We start from the raw sequence: 13,232 nt of genomic DNA, 5'->3' as shown, positions 1-13,232 counted from the left end.
TTTTGTAGTTGTGAGTCTGTCAACAGGCCACTGGTAGAACACTCCTGTGACATACAAGGGTATTTGTAATCAAACATCTGTACTGTCTTGTACATCTGTACTGCTAACATCTACATTGATAATGGTTCATGGACATGCAGACTATACTCAGCAGGGTTATAGTGCGGTGCCACCCATTATGACTGTCATCACCACTTGTGGGTTGATATTATCCAACACCCTATCTGTATTGTATGTTTATGCTAAGCACTTGTTCAGAACTTGTGAGCATGTCATGAACTATTGATTAATATAGCACCCATTCCACACCATTTCCCACAGGTACACTGGCTGTCCTCATATTTCCAGCTTGCTTACGGTACAACAGCTGTTGTACACACATAACTCACATATCCTGTGAGACATGGTTGTATATACAGGTATGTCCAACTGTCACGTACCAGTGCTATTGCCTGTCTATATGATGGATATGTCGTACATGTGGCAATAGAGCAATTGTCTCATGTACACATTCAATGCTCACCTCCCAACATACGACAATACAGCCTGTGGGGGATACACTTATGCAGCCCTGCTGGGGGTAATGCTGTCACCAACTCTGACTGCACCTGGCAGTCATATGGGGATGTGTAACATTCGCAACACACCCCACTCATCACATAGTCTCACATGATCTCCACCACAGGCCACACATACGAGGACAACTTGTGCAGTACCTCTCCATACTCTGTGTAGGCACCAGAGGCAGCCTCCATCACAGAACACAACATCACCAACTTATAGCCTACAGACTCATGTGTGCCCATCACATACAACCAATAGGGTGTTATAACATACACAACACACCAGTCATAGGAGACTCTGTAGGCAGTCACACTGCATTTCCACACAGCAGGCTACACAAGGCGATAGTCACTTACATCTTGCTGTTGGGTAACTGGTTTTGCAACATAACCTATGCACCCATGCCACACCTCACTAGGTACGATGCGACTGTCATTCTCCATGTTAGTGTGACTGCCCTGAGATGCCACTTCACAGACTACATGTGAAGGGACATGCGATAGCTCACCAGTCTTGTAGCCCTGAAGGTGTGGGCCAAGCCCTGGGGAGCATTATGCATTCATCCGGACCCAATACCTCTGTACAACGACTGACTGTGTCACTTCAACAGTTGCCTATGCTTCTGCTGTCATTCCACAGGCATCTGGTATCTGTCTGCTTTGACTGACCTGGTCAAACACAATGCTTTGGCACAGATGACCTGCACCTGTCAGCCCTGGGAGTACAGATCACATGTAAGGCTCTTGCTGCTTCTATACTGCCTGTCTTACACAATGTCCCCTAACAGTCACCGGCAGAACGTTAACTGGCAGGCAAGACATGGGGTCATGGGACACAATGCTTGCGTCTTCCTCTGTGATGCACGCAGGCAAGACACACCTTATAATGCACCACTTTAATATCTCTGCAGTGATTGGGACCTGCCTCTAGGCTCTGCAGAGCACACCTGCAATGACAGGTTATAGACAGACCATACCTTTCAGGCACATACCTGGACCGGCACACCCACGGTTCCCATATCTCACTATGTTGTACACACATCCTGGCTAGTTACTTAGCACAATGAATCAGAGGTGCTCCACGTGCAACTAACTGTGTCCAGAACTGCTATACACATTGTAACAAGCTACAGATTCAACAACATACCCCCGGTTACCAGACCTCATTTGTTGTGTACTGGACAGTAGGGCTCAGACAGCTACTACTGATGTGTGACTGACACTTCCCCACACTTAACTGGGATAGCCACTCATGTACCAACACATCTGTGAGTTATAACCTCCACTCGGCTGGATCAACCCATACACACCACCTCCAAGACCAACATTATCCTTGACATGAACACTACCAACATGTGACTGATGTTCCACACCTGGGGTTATCCCCTCATTGGTGGATTCTGAACATATGCTAATCACCCTAATTAGCCACATCCCGGCACCACACCCTTCACGGCATACACAGTACATGAGCACTACAACACCTACTACAGACGTCTTATGACAGCGGTAGTTAACATCATGACACCCATGCAGATGGACAATGCACATACAAATGCTGAAACATACCCCAGTGCACTTCATTAGCATGTACACGACTGCATGGATTATGCTATTCCACACAGAGCCATGATGGTACACACCAGATAACAGACGCCACTCTGGTGGTCAAGTTCCATGGACATAATTTACAACAACAGGTAGAGGCTGTTGCACAGTGGTGTACAATTCCATGGGTGGGATAGCTCACTGGTCAGCCTCAGTAGGGCCACGGGATCCCTCATCACATACTCCAAGACTAGCTACATAAACATTACTGCAACACATTCTGGGGTGTACCACAAGGCATTATGGTGGTATGTCAGTAGTCAATGGCAATACCCACATCTGTTCTCACATACAACAGTCACTCAGGGACATTACAGACCCAGGTGATGTTGGCAACATGCTGGCGGATGGATTCAATGCTAATATTACACCCTCTCACTCACTACAGGGCCACAATCCATGCAGGAACATTGCGGTGTCCCTGCGGTCACACATACACAGTACTAACCTGCACTCTATATGTCCTGGGACACTGGCCCCATGTCACATTCCAAAGTCCCAGGCTGTGATGTCCACAAACCTTTGAATGACATGTCTCCCCACTCGGCCACCATATTCAGTAATAGCCTTGTATCAGACATTGTGGCCCCTGAATGGCACACAGCAACAGTTATCACTCTCCACAAAGGTGTCGCCACAATGCACGATTGGGACTATAGTCCTACACACCTGACTGGACTGTTCTGCATGGCTATGGGGCACATCATCATGGACGTCATTCACAGAGACATTGTTGGGCTCCGGTCCTTTGATGCCACCCGGGTTGGACTTGTTAGGGCCAGAGCATGGTCCCTACACCTGGTGGACTCCTTTCATACAGTTACCTGGGTAGTTGATGATGGTACGGGGTCCACACATCCTACATTGTCCTCTCATTGCCTTTCAGCACCGTTCTCCATTCTGGTATTGACAACATACACATCCACCTGCACATCGTACCCTATGTTTCAGGATGTCATGCAACGTGGCTCATGGACAGGACACACACAATGAGGGCAGCATACCATAGTACCTACTGCATTTCAGTTACACTTGGCATACCACAGTCCTCAGTCATAGGGCCCCTCATGTTCAATATATGCTTTTATGAGGTACAGGCTAGCACAGAGGGACTTTCCCTACCTAGCTTTACAACCCCCTGCATACAAAGTGCCATGATTGATCCACCAGCTGATACTGACCACATCCATATGGGTGTCACTGTGACAGATACCTGATATAAATGTCATGGCCTCAAGCTGCATGACACAAGGTGCATGAACATCACCTTTGCATTGCACCATTCTCCCACTGACTATCACATAGGTGGTAGTCCCCTACATACATGTCACATTCTACGTGTTTCTAGTACACACGTATGTTGCATCCACTCCTGTGGTTACCATATTGCCACTGTGGCATGGATATCGTTCTACGTGGCCACACTTATCTGTACTGGGTGTGTAGCTGGTACATAGGCACCCATTGTACCTCTGAACTCCACACTTCTACACACATTCAAGGGTACACCACCCCATTGAGGGTGTACCTTACACAACAGCTACAGCTTTACATACCACAACATTAACACACCATGACGTTTATTGAGTTCTGACAATTAAAGTATGCGGCTGAACTATGGACACCATGTCTGTACACATTTGCATACTACATACTCAGGGGTGACCTCTGCTGCACAGACAGGGCCCATGTCCACAACAATATTAATGGAGATACTCCACATACGCAACATAAGCAAAAGCCACTGTGAGCAACATGCTCATGGATATGTGCACACACGCAATGATGAGTGGGATGTGCTTGAGGGTTACATTCCCAAACCGGACACTCACCATACTTTGGAACATGAGTCTTATGTACATCACGCAGGGACACTCAGTAACACTGTTCATGTGATACCTCACTTGGTGGCTGGGAGACACATGTATGCCAGGGATCACTGCAGTGGCTGTACTGTGCAGGGGTGCAGGTATCACATAGCTCTGCTGTTCACAGGACACTACCCTAGAGAGGTGCCACTGGTGTGAACTCTGTAGTTGTGCTTACACATAGACTTGCCAGACTGCATAGTACCCCACTATGAACCTGTAAAGCTATTACATGTCCTTTGTGCATGGTTACTTGGTAGCCCTTCCATTTAGATTAGCTTTCATGCTATTACACTGTCCCGTGCTTACAAGCCATATGTACCCTGTTATTGTACATGCCAATAGACGATACCTTTGGTATGCATGATATGCCTGTTATGCTGTGTACAATATCTGACATATCTACCTATAATACTATACATTACACATATTTTACATAGTATCCCATAATGCAAAGCATACTTGCACAGCGGGACCACCTTAAACATGTCTTTGTCATTATATGCCCATACACATGCCTACTGTGACAGTATATCAACATATATTATCCCCTGCTATGGCACGTACTTGTTGGACATACCCTACCACTGATGGCGGGTTGTATGGAATTGTTCTATTTAAAGCCCTCATGTAGCATCCCTTGTGGTGATGTGATGTGTACCTTGTGACCCACTGCTGGATGCATAGTTTCTTCAATCGTTAGTATGCTCAGCAAGACATCACTACATAAATACCTTTTCCCACTTTATGCATTGCGGACACTTTTAATTCATGCAAACCAGGCTATACATACACTAAATAATTAACACAAAACATCCTATACACAAATGTATATACCGAATGTTCTACATACCTTGTTATCGTTCTGGACTTTGGTCTCTATCTCTCTTATACTGCTTAAACAAGTATATGGTATGAGCATTCGGTTTGAATGTCTGGCAAGTCATCCTTATATACGTTGATACCTGTAACATGTGGGTTTCCTGCTGCCAATTGGTGTTCCTGAGTGACTAATTACTTGCACATCAGCTGTGCAGCTACTCCATTTGCCAATAACGCGGCAACAGTGGGGTATAATTGAATTCTCCACTTGGGCGTTGTCCATTTGCCCTACCTTCGGGGAGACGGCCTGTATTGTGTTTTGTTGTGTGTAATTGCAAATGCTATGTGTAGAGACAAGTATACTTTGGATTCATGTCCCCCGTGGATTGTGTGTGACAGCTAGAGTATGTGGTTCAACATGTGGATGTACCTGTCATCCCAACCATCTGATAACGGACTATTGCAAACAAAACCTGTAACATCGCCATTTGTTCCATTATACAACGGCTACAATTTTGCATGGTGCCTTTAATTGCTTCTCTCACAAGGTATGTTGACGGTTCTGCAGATGTAATTGACTGACTGGATGTGCGTGCTGTAATTACAGTCTGTATTGCTACAGTTTCTAGTGTGGGGGGGTCGGTGGGTGTACGTAGTATATACAGGTTTGTGGGGCTTGCATTTCTACATATTCCATATATATGTGTGTGGGCTCCGTCCCTAATTAAAGAGCTATCAGTTAGTAGACTTATGTTATGGGATTTTTCATTGGGACATTGTTAATTGGTTTCTATATAGTATGCAGGTGAGGTTGATACTTCCATACCCCCGGAATTGCAGCGATATGTAAAGGGATATGTCTAAATGACAGCTATCCTGTGTATTTCTGTCCCAGACATTTGCAGTCATAGCAGTTGTGTTGGTGACAGAACCTCTTTGCCTGGGGTTGGCACCTTTTCATATCGACATTGTGGGACACTTGTGGGACACACGTCACTGTTTACAGGCCGACACATACCCATGGTCAGTACACAGGATAGCACATACTTTGATCCTCAATACATACTTATTGTTGTAGGACTTTGGCTACTTATGATATTGCATGTAACATTTACGTTTTTTACATACAGGCATAACTATTTAATGCAACTATTACATAATATATGGGACATAATAATGTCCTACAATCTCGGACAGTTGCCCTTTGTAATGTTTTATGTCAGGACACACCTTCCCAGGGAGGGGCTGTCCCTCCTAATGTGGGACAGGTGGTAACAGTATGCCTACGGCTAGCTATACCCACACCTACCGTAATGATCTACATCCAAGTTGGCACTAACAGACACACGATGCGGACACACACACACATTACAGTCACACGGAGATGCACACAGCACCCTCAACACACACATACACAGACTACGGCACTCACAAACACAAGTGAACACAGTACCTATGTGGACCGCAACACCGGCAGCAGTAACTTAATGTCCCTTCATATCGTCATACTATTACTCGCGGTTGTACTGTTCCAGTACTGTGTTCTTTTGGTCTTTCAGCCTTGTGGTTACGTGTGTCGGTATGCTACACATTCCATAGTTGGCGGTATCCTATTTATTTGTACCTCCAAGGTGTTATGAATGTCATTGACCCATCTATATATATTTGCAGATATCGTTGAATCCGTATATATCAACATATATCACTCTATCGCCCTTTCTATCTGTATTATATATATGTGTATATGTGTATGTATATATAAATATATATATCTATCTATATATATATATATATATATATATATATATATATATATATATATATATCTGACAAGGAAAGTGACAGGCAAGCTACACCTTTCATCGTGTACTTGTCGGTGTTTACAGTTTCCTGGACTCCGCACGTTTGTGTCTCTACCGGTCACTTTACACACCTGCTGTAGGTTAGGCTTACCAGCTGTCCCACTTTGCGAGGGACAGTCCCTCTTTGGGCAGTTGTGTCCTGCAAAATATCTGTAAACATGGCAAATGTCCTGAGAGTTTAGGACATACTTATTTCCTATAGTTTATGTAATAGTTGCATAAAACAGTTATTCTGTAGCTGAACCACCTGTATAGGTTCATAGATTCATAGGTTCATACTAGGCTATCTGCCCTAGGGCATTTACAAGCCTAGCCAGAGTGTGTTTGGCTTTCGCTACCCATTTTAAATGAATTTTGCTATGCCCTTTTCCGAGGTTAGTATACTGTGCCTCTGTCTAACAGTGACACAAAAGTGATATCCGGGATAAATCTACGATCTCCCATCCACTCATCAAGATTCCTCTTGAAGAGAGTCAATGAGGGACTCTGCATAACCTGGACTGGGATTTTATTCCAGAGTGAAGGGAGCCTCTGGGTTATGAATCTGTCCCTCCAGCATGTCCTATTTATTTCAGTGCTGAGGTTCAAGTCTCTCGAGCACGTAGCTCGATGGGATTTGGATTTTCTGAGGTGCAGCATGTCCATTAATTCAGGGTTGGACATGGCTTTATACGTCAGGCACAGATCGCCTCTGAGCAGGAGGTATGCCACTGAGTAGAGCTGGAGTTTCTTTAACCGGGCATCATATTTCATCTGTTTGAGCCCTTTGATCCACTTGGTGAGGTACTTTTGGGGTCTTTCCAGTTGCTGCAGGTGTCTGGTAAGGTACATCCCAAAAGGGGCATTGTACTCAATTATGGGCCTGATGAGGGATGAGTAAAGAGGCACGATGACCTCCCCTGATCTAGATGTGAATCCCTTCATGATTAGGTGGGCTATATAAAATGTTTTTCTAACCACTTTGGCCATGTGGTTGTCGAATGAGAGATTGCTATAAACTTGGGTTCCCAGGTCCCTAATTACTTCTTCCATACTTAATGGATTACCACCTATGTGGTAATTTGTGGGCACTTTGTTTTTGCCAAAGGGGATGACTATACACTTTTTGGCATTTAGCTTGAGGCCATGGCTCTGGCACCTGTTGTCTGTTTCTATGAGGCCCTTTTGTAGGATGCTTGTGTTGGCTGGAGAGTCGATTATGGCACCCAGTTTGCAGTCATCTGAGAACTTGTCAGCCAAAGTCCTTCCCTGTTGGCCTGTACCTCCGAGAAATATATACCGAACAAGAGAGGTCCCAGGACTGAACCTTGTGGGATGCCACTTGTTAGTGGTTTGGAGTCTGACATGGCTCCAGCAATTCTAACCATGTGGGTTCTGTCCTTGAGCCAGTTTGCAACCCATCTAGTGACATAGGGGTTTATATTTAAGCTGGTGAGCTTATCTATAATGCCCGAGTGGGGTATTGTATCGAAGGCTTTTGTGAGGTCCAGGTAGGCTGTGTGGACAACCTTCCCCTCATCAATGGCCTTGGTGACTGTTTCAAAGAAATCAACCAGGTTTAAGAGGCAGGATCCGCCCTTAACAAAGCCGAACTGGGTAGGATCCAGTGTCTGTAGGTCCCCAATATCTTTATTTATGAAGTCCATGATGACCCTTTCCATAGCTTTGCAGACCAAGCTAGTCAGGCTTATGGGGCGATAGTTTTCAGGATCCGTTGAAGCACCACCTTTGTGGAGAGGGACCACTGTTGCTGTACGCCACTCTTTGGGTACATATCCTGTAGTAAGGCTGAGATTGAACAGTAGTTTTATGTTTGGGTTTAGTTCTTCTTGGAGTTCATGTAGGACGCAGCCTGGGACACCGTCTGGTCCCATTGATGCTGTGTTTTTTGCTTTGGAGAGGGCAGCTCTTACCTGAGCATCTGAGATGTCAGGGGGACAGCACTCTGCTGGGATAGATATTTGCCCTTTTGGTGGGGAAGGGGGGGAGAAGTTTGCGCTGAACCTGTCAGCTAGGATGTTGGCAATGTCTGTGGGTTTGGTATATTTTTTGTCATTTTGGACTAATTCTGAGCATATTTGGGAATTCCCACCCAGGTTCCTAATATAACTAAAGAAAGCCTTGTGGTTATCCTTAGTGTCCTGTGCAATATTTCTCTCGAAGCTTGCCTTAGACGATTTTATGAGTGTCCGTAATTTTTTGCTAATACTGATCAGAGATGCCTTCCCTTTTTGGGATTTTGCTCTATCATGTAGTATCTTCCTCCTTCTATTGTATAGTTTGTTTATGGCTGGGGTCCACCAGACAGGACGCCTGCCTTTGGAGGATTTGGTCTTGGTTTTATTTGGGATTGCATGATCCATGCATTCCTGAAGGTGTTCATAGAATGCGTTTATAAAGGATTCTTCTGTCTGGACCGTATTTTCCACAGGCTCGGGGGATTTGAAGGATTCCACCTCGGTTTTGAGGAGTGTGAAATTTGCTTTAGAGAAGTTTTTCACTGTGGTTTTTTGGGCAGGGGCTGGGGTCGGGATGTGAATATCTAGTGAGATTAGTTTATGGTCTGATCTTACCAGTGAGGGATACACTTCTGGTCTGGAGCATAGAGTCCCCATGTTGGTGATGATCAGGTCCAGTATGTTTTCCCCTCTTGTGGGAGTGGTAACAAGTTTTTCCATAGCATTTGAGTTTATAAATTCTAGGAACCTTTGGGCTAGGGTGGTGGAGCTAGAGTAATGCTCCCAGTCTATGTTTGGGTAGTTGAAGTCGCCAAATATAATGTTCTTTGGAGAGACTTTCATATTTGCCAGTGTTCTTAGGAAGGCCGAGTGGGGTTCCTGGGTTTGGGAGGGTGGTCTGTAGCAGACTATAAACTGGAAGGCAGTTCTACCCACTGTTAGTTGCACATGGATAGTCTCTGATGCTTTGTGCTGTGCCACCAACCTGGAGGTGTGGGTATCTTTGACGAATATTGATACTCCCCCTCCTTTTGTGGTTTGGTCCAAGTTTTGGGGCCGAAAAGCATGGTATGAGGTATAACCTGGTAGTGCTGGGGTGCTCTCGGGACCCTTGAACCAGGTTTCTGTTACTGCACAGATATCGATGTTTTCCATGCTAAGGAGAGTTTCGAGTGCATGCATCTTGAGGTTTAGACTTCTGGCATTGAGTAGCATTACTCTTAGTTTCTTATCCCTTGTGATACCTATGGAGGTGGGTTTGCCTTTTGAGCCTTGCCTAAAAAATGCACTATGGGGGTGGCAAGAGCCTTTGCCAATATCCGAAAGCCCAGGGGTGACAGGTGCAAGCTGCCCCTAGTGAAGCATCGTGGCTTGTCGAGCATGTCATCCCAGGCTAACAGGCATTGGATCCCCTTTGAATGACACCAATACTTAAGCCAATTGTTGAAATTGATCATCTTGTCTTTATATTGTGGCATCATTCTTGGTGAGGGTAAGATGCTACTCAAGGTCAGGGTCATACCGGCCTGGGCTACATGCTCAGAGAGCTCCTCTATGTCGCTTTTCATGTAGTCCAGGGAGGTATGTCTCAGGTCATTTACACCAGCATAGACAATGACTGAGTCATATTTGTATTTGCCTATGTTATAGAAACAGAATATGTAAGTAAACATTACAAGAATAAGCTTTTATCTAGGCAAAACAATGAAGTTCTGATTTTCATACTGGCCGGGTGTATGTTTCGGCCTGTGGACATCTGACGTATGTCCCACATTGGTCATTTAAAGAGGTGGCAGCCCTACCATAGGTACATCTTGGCTAGCAATACTGTTAGATGATTGTATACATGATTGCATGTTCTACTCCTGGCAGTGGTCGTTTTACCCTTCAGAGCAGGCGCTATTAGTACAGGGGTGAATAATGCTGGTTTCACCTGTTCTGGACATCACTGACCGTGATCTGCATGATATTCGGAGAAGCTTATCCCTGTTTCACGCATATCCGTATGGTCATATTTAAACATCACTTACCAGCAGTGGGCAACGCATATTCCTGCTAATGTGTGCTAAACATGATCTGATGACCTGCATCTGACTTGCATTACTCGTGCCTTCGGGATTACGTTACATCCCTTGCAGGATGTGGGACCGGGAACATGCACAGCGGTCACTGCATTTAACACTTGGACATCCGGGATTTGTACACGTGTTATGTTGTTTTGTATGTGGAGTATACTACGGCTGTTACTCCATACTGCACTCACATGGGTAACTCAGTTACTTTACATATTGATGAGTCCAGTTAATGGTATGTCCATGTGATGTTTACTGAATGTGCTCTGGCATTAGGTATGTATGTCACAGTGAGCCATACATGATACTGTGCTACACCTTCAAATGACCGTAGGTGGAGCATGCTGGAGTGATGAATACCTGTCATGGGTACACCCCATGCCTTGACACAACATCCATGATTACATTATGTGGAGCCCCTCATTAACGCAGCAAGGACTCCGTGCTGAGTGTGTGCAGAACAGTGCTTACACACATGTGCTCCCGCGGTTGCCTTTGCTCCAGTAAGCGACAGTTGGTTACTCAATGTTGTGGCAACAGCAGACACTGTTTGCCCCGTTTGGTGTATGGCCTCTGAGAATCAACCGTGTACCTACCGATGTACCTGGGAACCTATGCACACAGCACCACCATATGCTGATAGATGCATGTGCTGTTCAGGTGTTGACATTCCGTGTTCCAATAGCTGTTGTGTGTACAATGTTTGAGGGCTGCCTATGTAGGATTCACACAGTGGGCCACCTATACATTACAATTTACAGGTGGTCATGTTTGTGTGCCATCCATTTTACTGTGTGTGCAGGTGGAGAGGTGTGTTAGTCCATAGGGGCCTACAATGTCAGAGTATGTGCTATACGTTCCCTCTTTGCCAAGGCGTAGGCATATTGGGCATGCCTCCGTCTGCCTTCTGGGGCTGGCACAGTGTGTCCATGGTCTGAATCCCTCTGTGCCTGTGATGGCCTTGGCAATTGCGGGGGGCTATGAGGGCCTTCACCATTTTGTCCCTGCTGCAGCTTTTTCCGCAGGATCATATTATGTAGCATGGCACATACTAAGACGATGTGGGCACACGTGCCTGGAGAGTACTGCAAGGCTCCACCAGATGTGTCCAAGCACCAGAACTGTGATTTCAACATCCCAAACACATGCTCTATGATGATTCTGGTTTGTGCATGTGCCTCATTATGGCATTCTTGCATGGGTGTGTCTGTGCATTTCTGATGGGAGTCATCATCCACGGCTCCAGTGCATAGCCAGCATCCCCCACAAGGTGGCCATGTGGGATATCCCCCCTGACAAATACCTGATACAGCTGTGAGGCATGCCAGATATGGGAGTCATGGTAACTTCCAGGGCTGCCAGCACACACATCCATGATAATGCCCTGGGCATTGCACATGACCTGGCAGTTGATGGAGTGGAATCCCTTGCGGTTTTTGTAGCACCTACCATGCTCACTGGGTGGTGACTTGATTTGTATGTGCGTGCAGTCTATCGCACCCAGTACTTCTGGGTAGTGTGCCACACGGTGGAAGTGACGCATATTGCTGGCCAACTCCTCCTGAGTTCTGGGGAAGTATATATGCTCATTGGCATGTGGTAACATGACATCCAGGAACTGGTGTAGTACCCTGGATGCTGATGCCTGTCCACTGATGCACTGTGCTCTTGAGGATAGAAACAAAACCAAGAAAGGTCTTGTAATTGTCTTTAGCTTGGGTAGCTATTTTAGCCTCTAACTTGGCTTTGGTAGATGTTAAGCTCCTTAGTTGTTTGTTTACTTAAATGACACAGGCTTTATCCTTATGGGAATTACTCTCAGGTTCATAGGTTAGTACTAAGCTAGCTGCCCTTTGAAGTCTTTTTAACCCTAGCCAATTTTCCTTCAAAGGTTAGAATCAAACCCTGTACTTTGGGTTTGTGAGATAACACCTTAACTATTATACCAAACCCGACCCTTACTTCTTACTTTTGGTCAAAATGTTCTTCCATTTATTGCAAAGCTTGTTGATGCTGTGGTTCCACTATGTGGGTTTGTTTCTGGGTCTGCTATACGTTTGCTCCTACAGGGTATAGCCACATATGCAGCTGTTTACATGCTGGTATAGTAGGTTGGTGTACATTTCCAACTATGCCTCTTACTAAGTAAGTCTATAAGAAGCTTATCCTGCTGTCTATATACCAGTGTCTCGAAACCTGGTTTTCTGAGATTGCTGTAATAATGAATGTACCTTAACTCTTAAGTGCCCAGTTTCTCTATCCAAGATTTTATAAATCAGAGTTTTTATCAATTTGCGTACAGACTGTGCCTGGATTTTAAATGACTCTCACCACACTCATGCCTTTCAACTGCCCAGCTTTTTGCAGAATGTCCAGACTTTTGCTTAATATTTTTGCTCTGTTCCTCATAAAATTTGTAGTTTTATAGTATGGATTTTCTGAAGGACTGAAGTCACTAAAGAATGGCAGGCATATGAGT

This window comes from Protopterus annectens, chromosome 1.part1 (assembly GCF_019279795.1).
Source record: "Protopterus annectens isolate FY-2018-M chromosome 1.part1, PAN1.0, whole genome shotgun sequence".
NCBI lineage: Eukaryota > Metazoa > Chordata > Ceratodontiformes > Protopteridae > Protopterus > Protopterus annectens.
Note: the sequence above shows the minus strand (reverse complement) of the source record.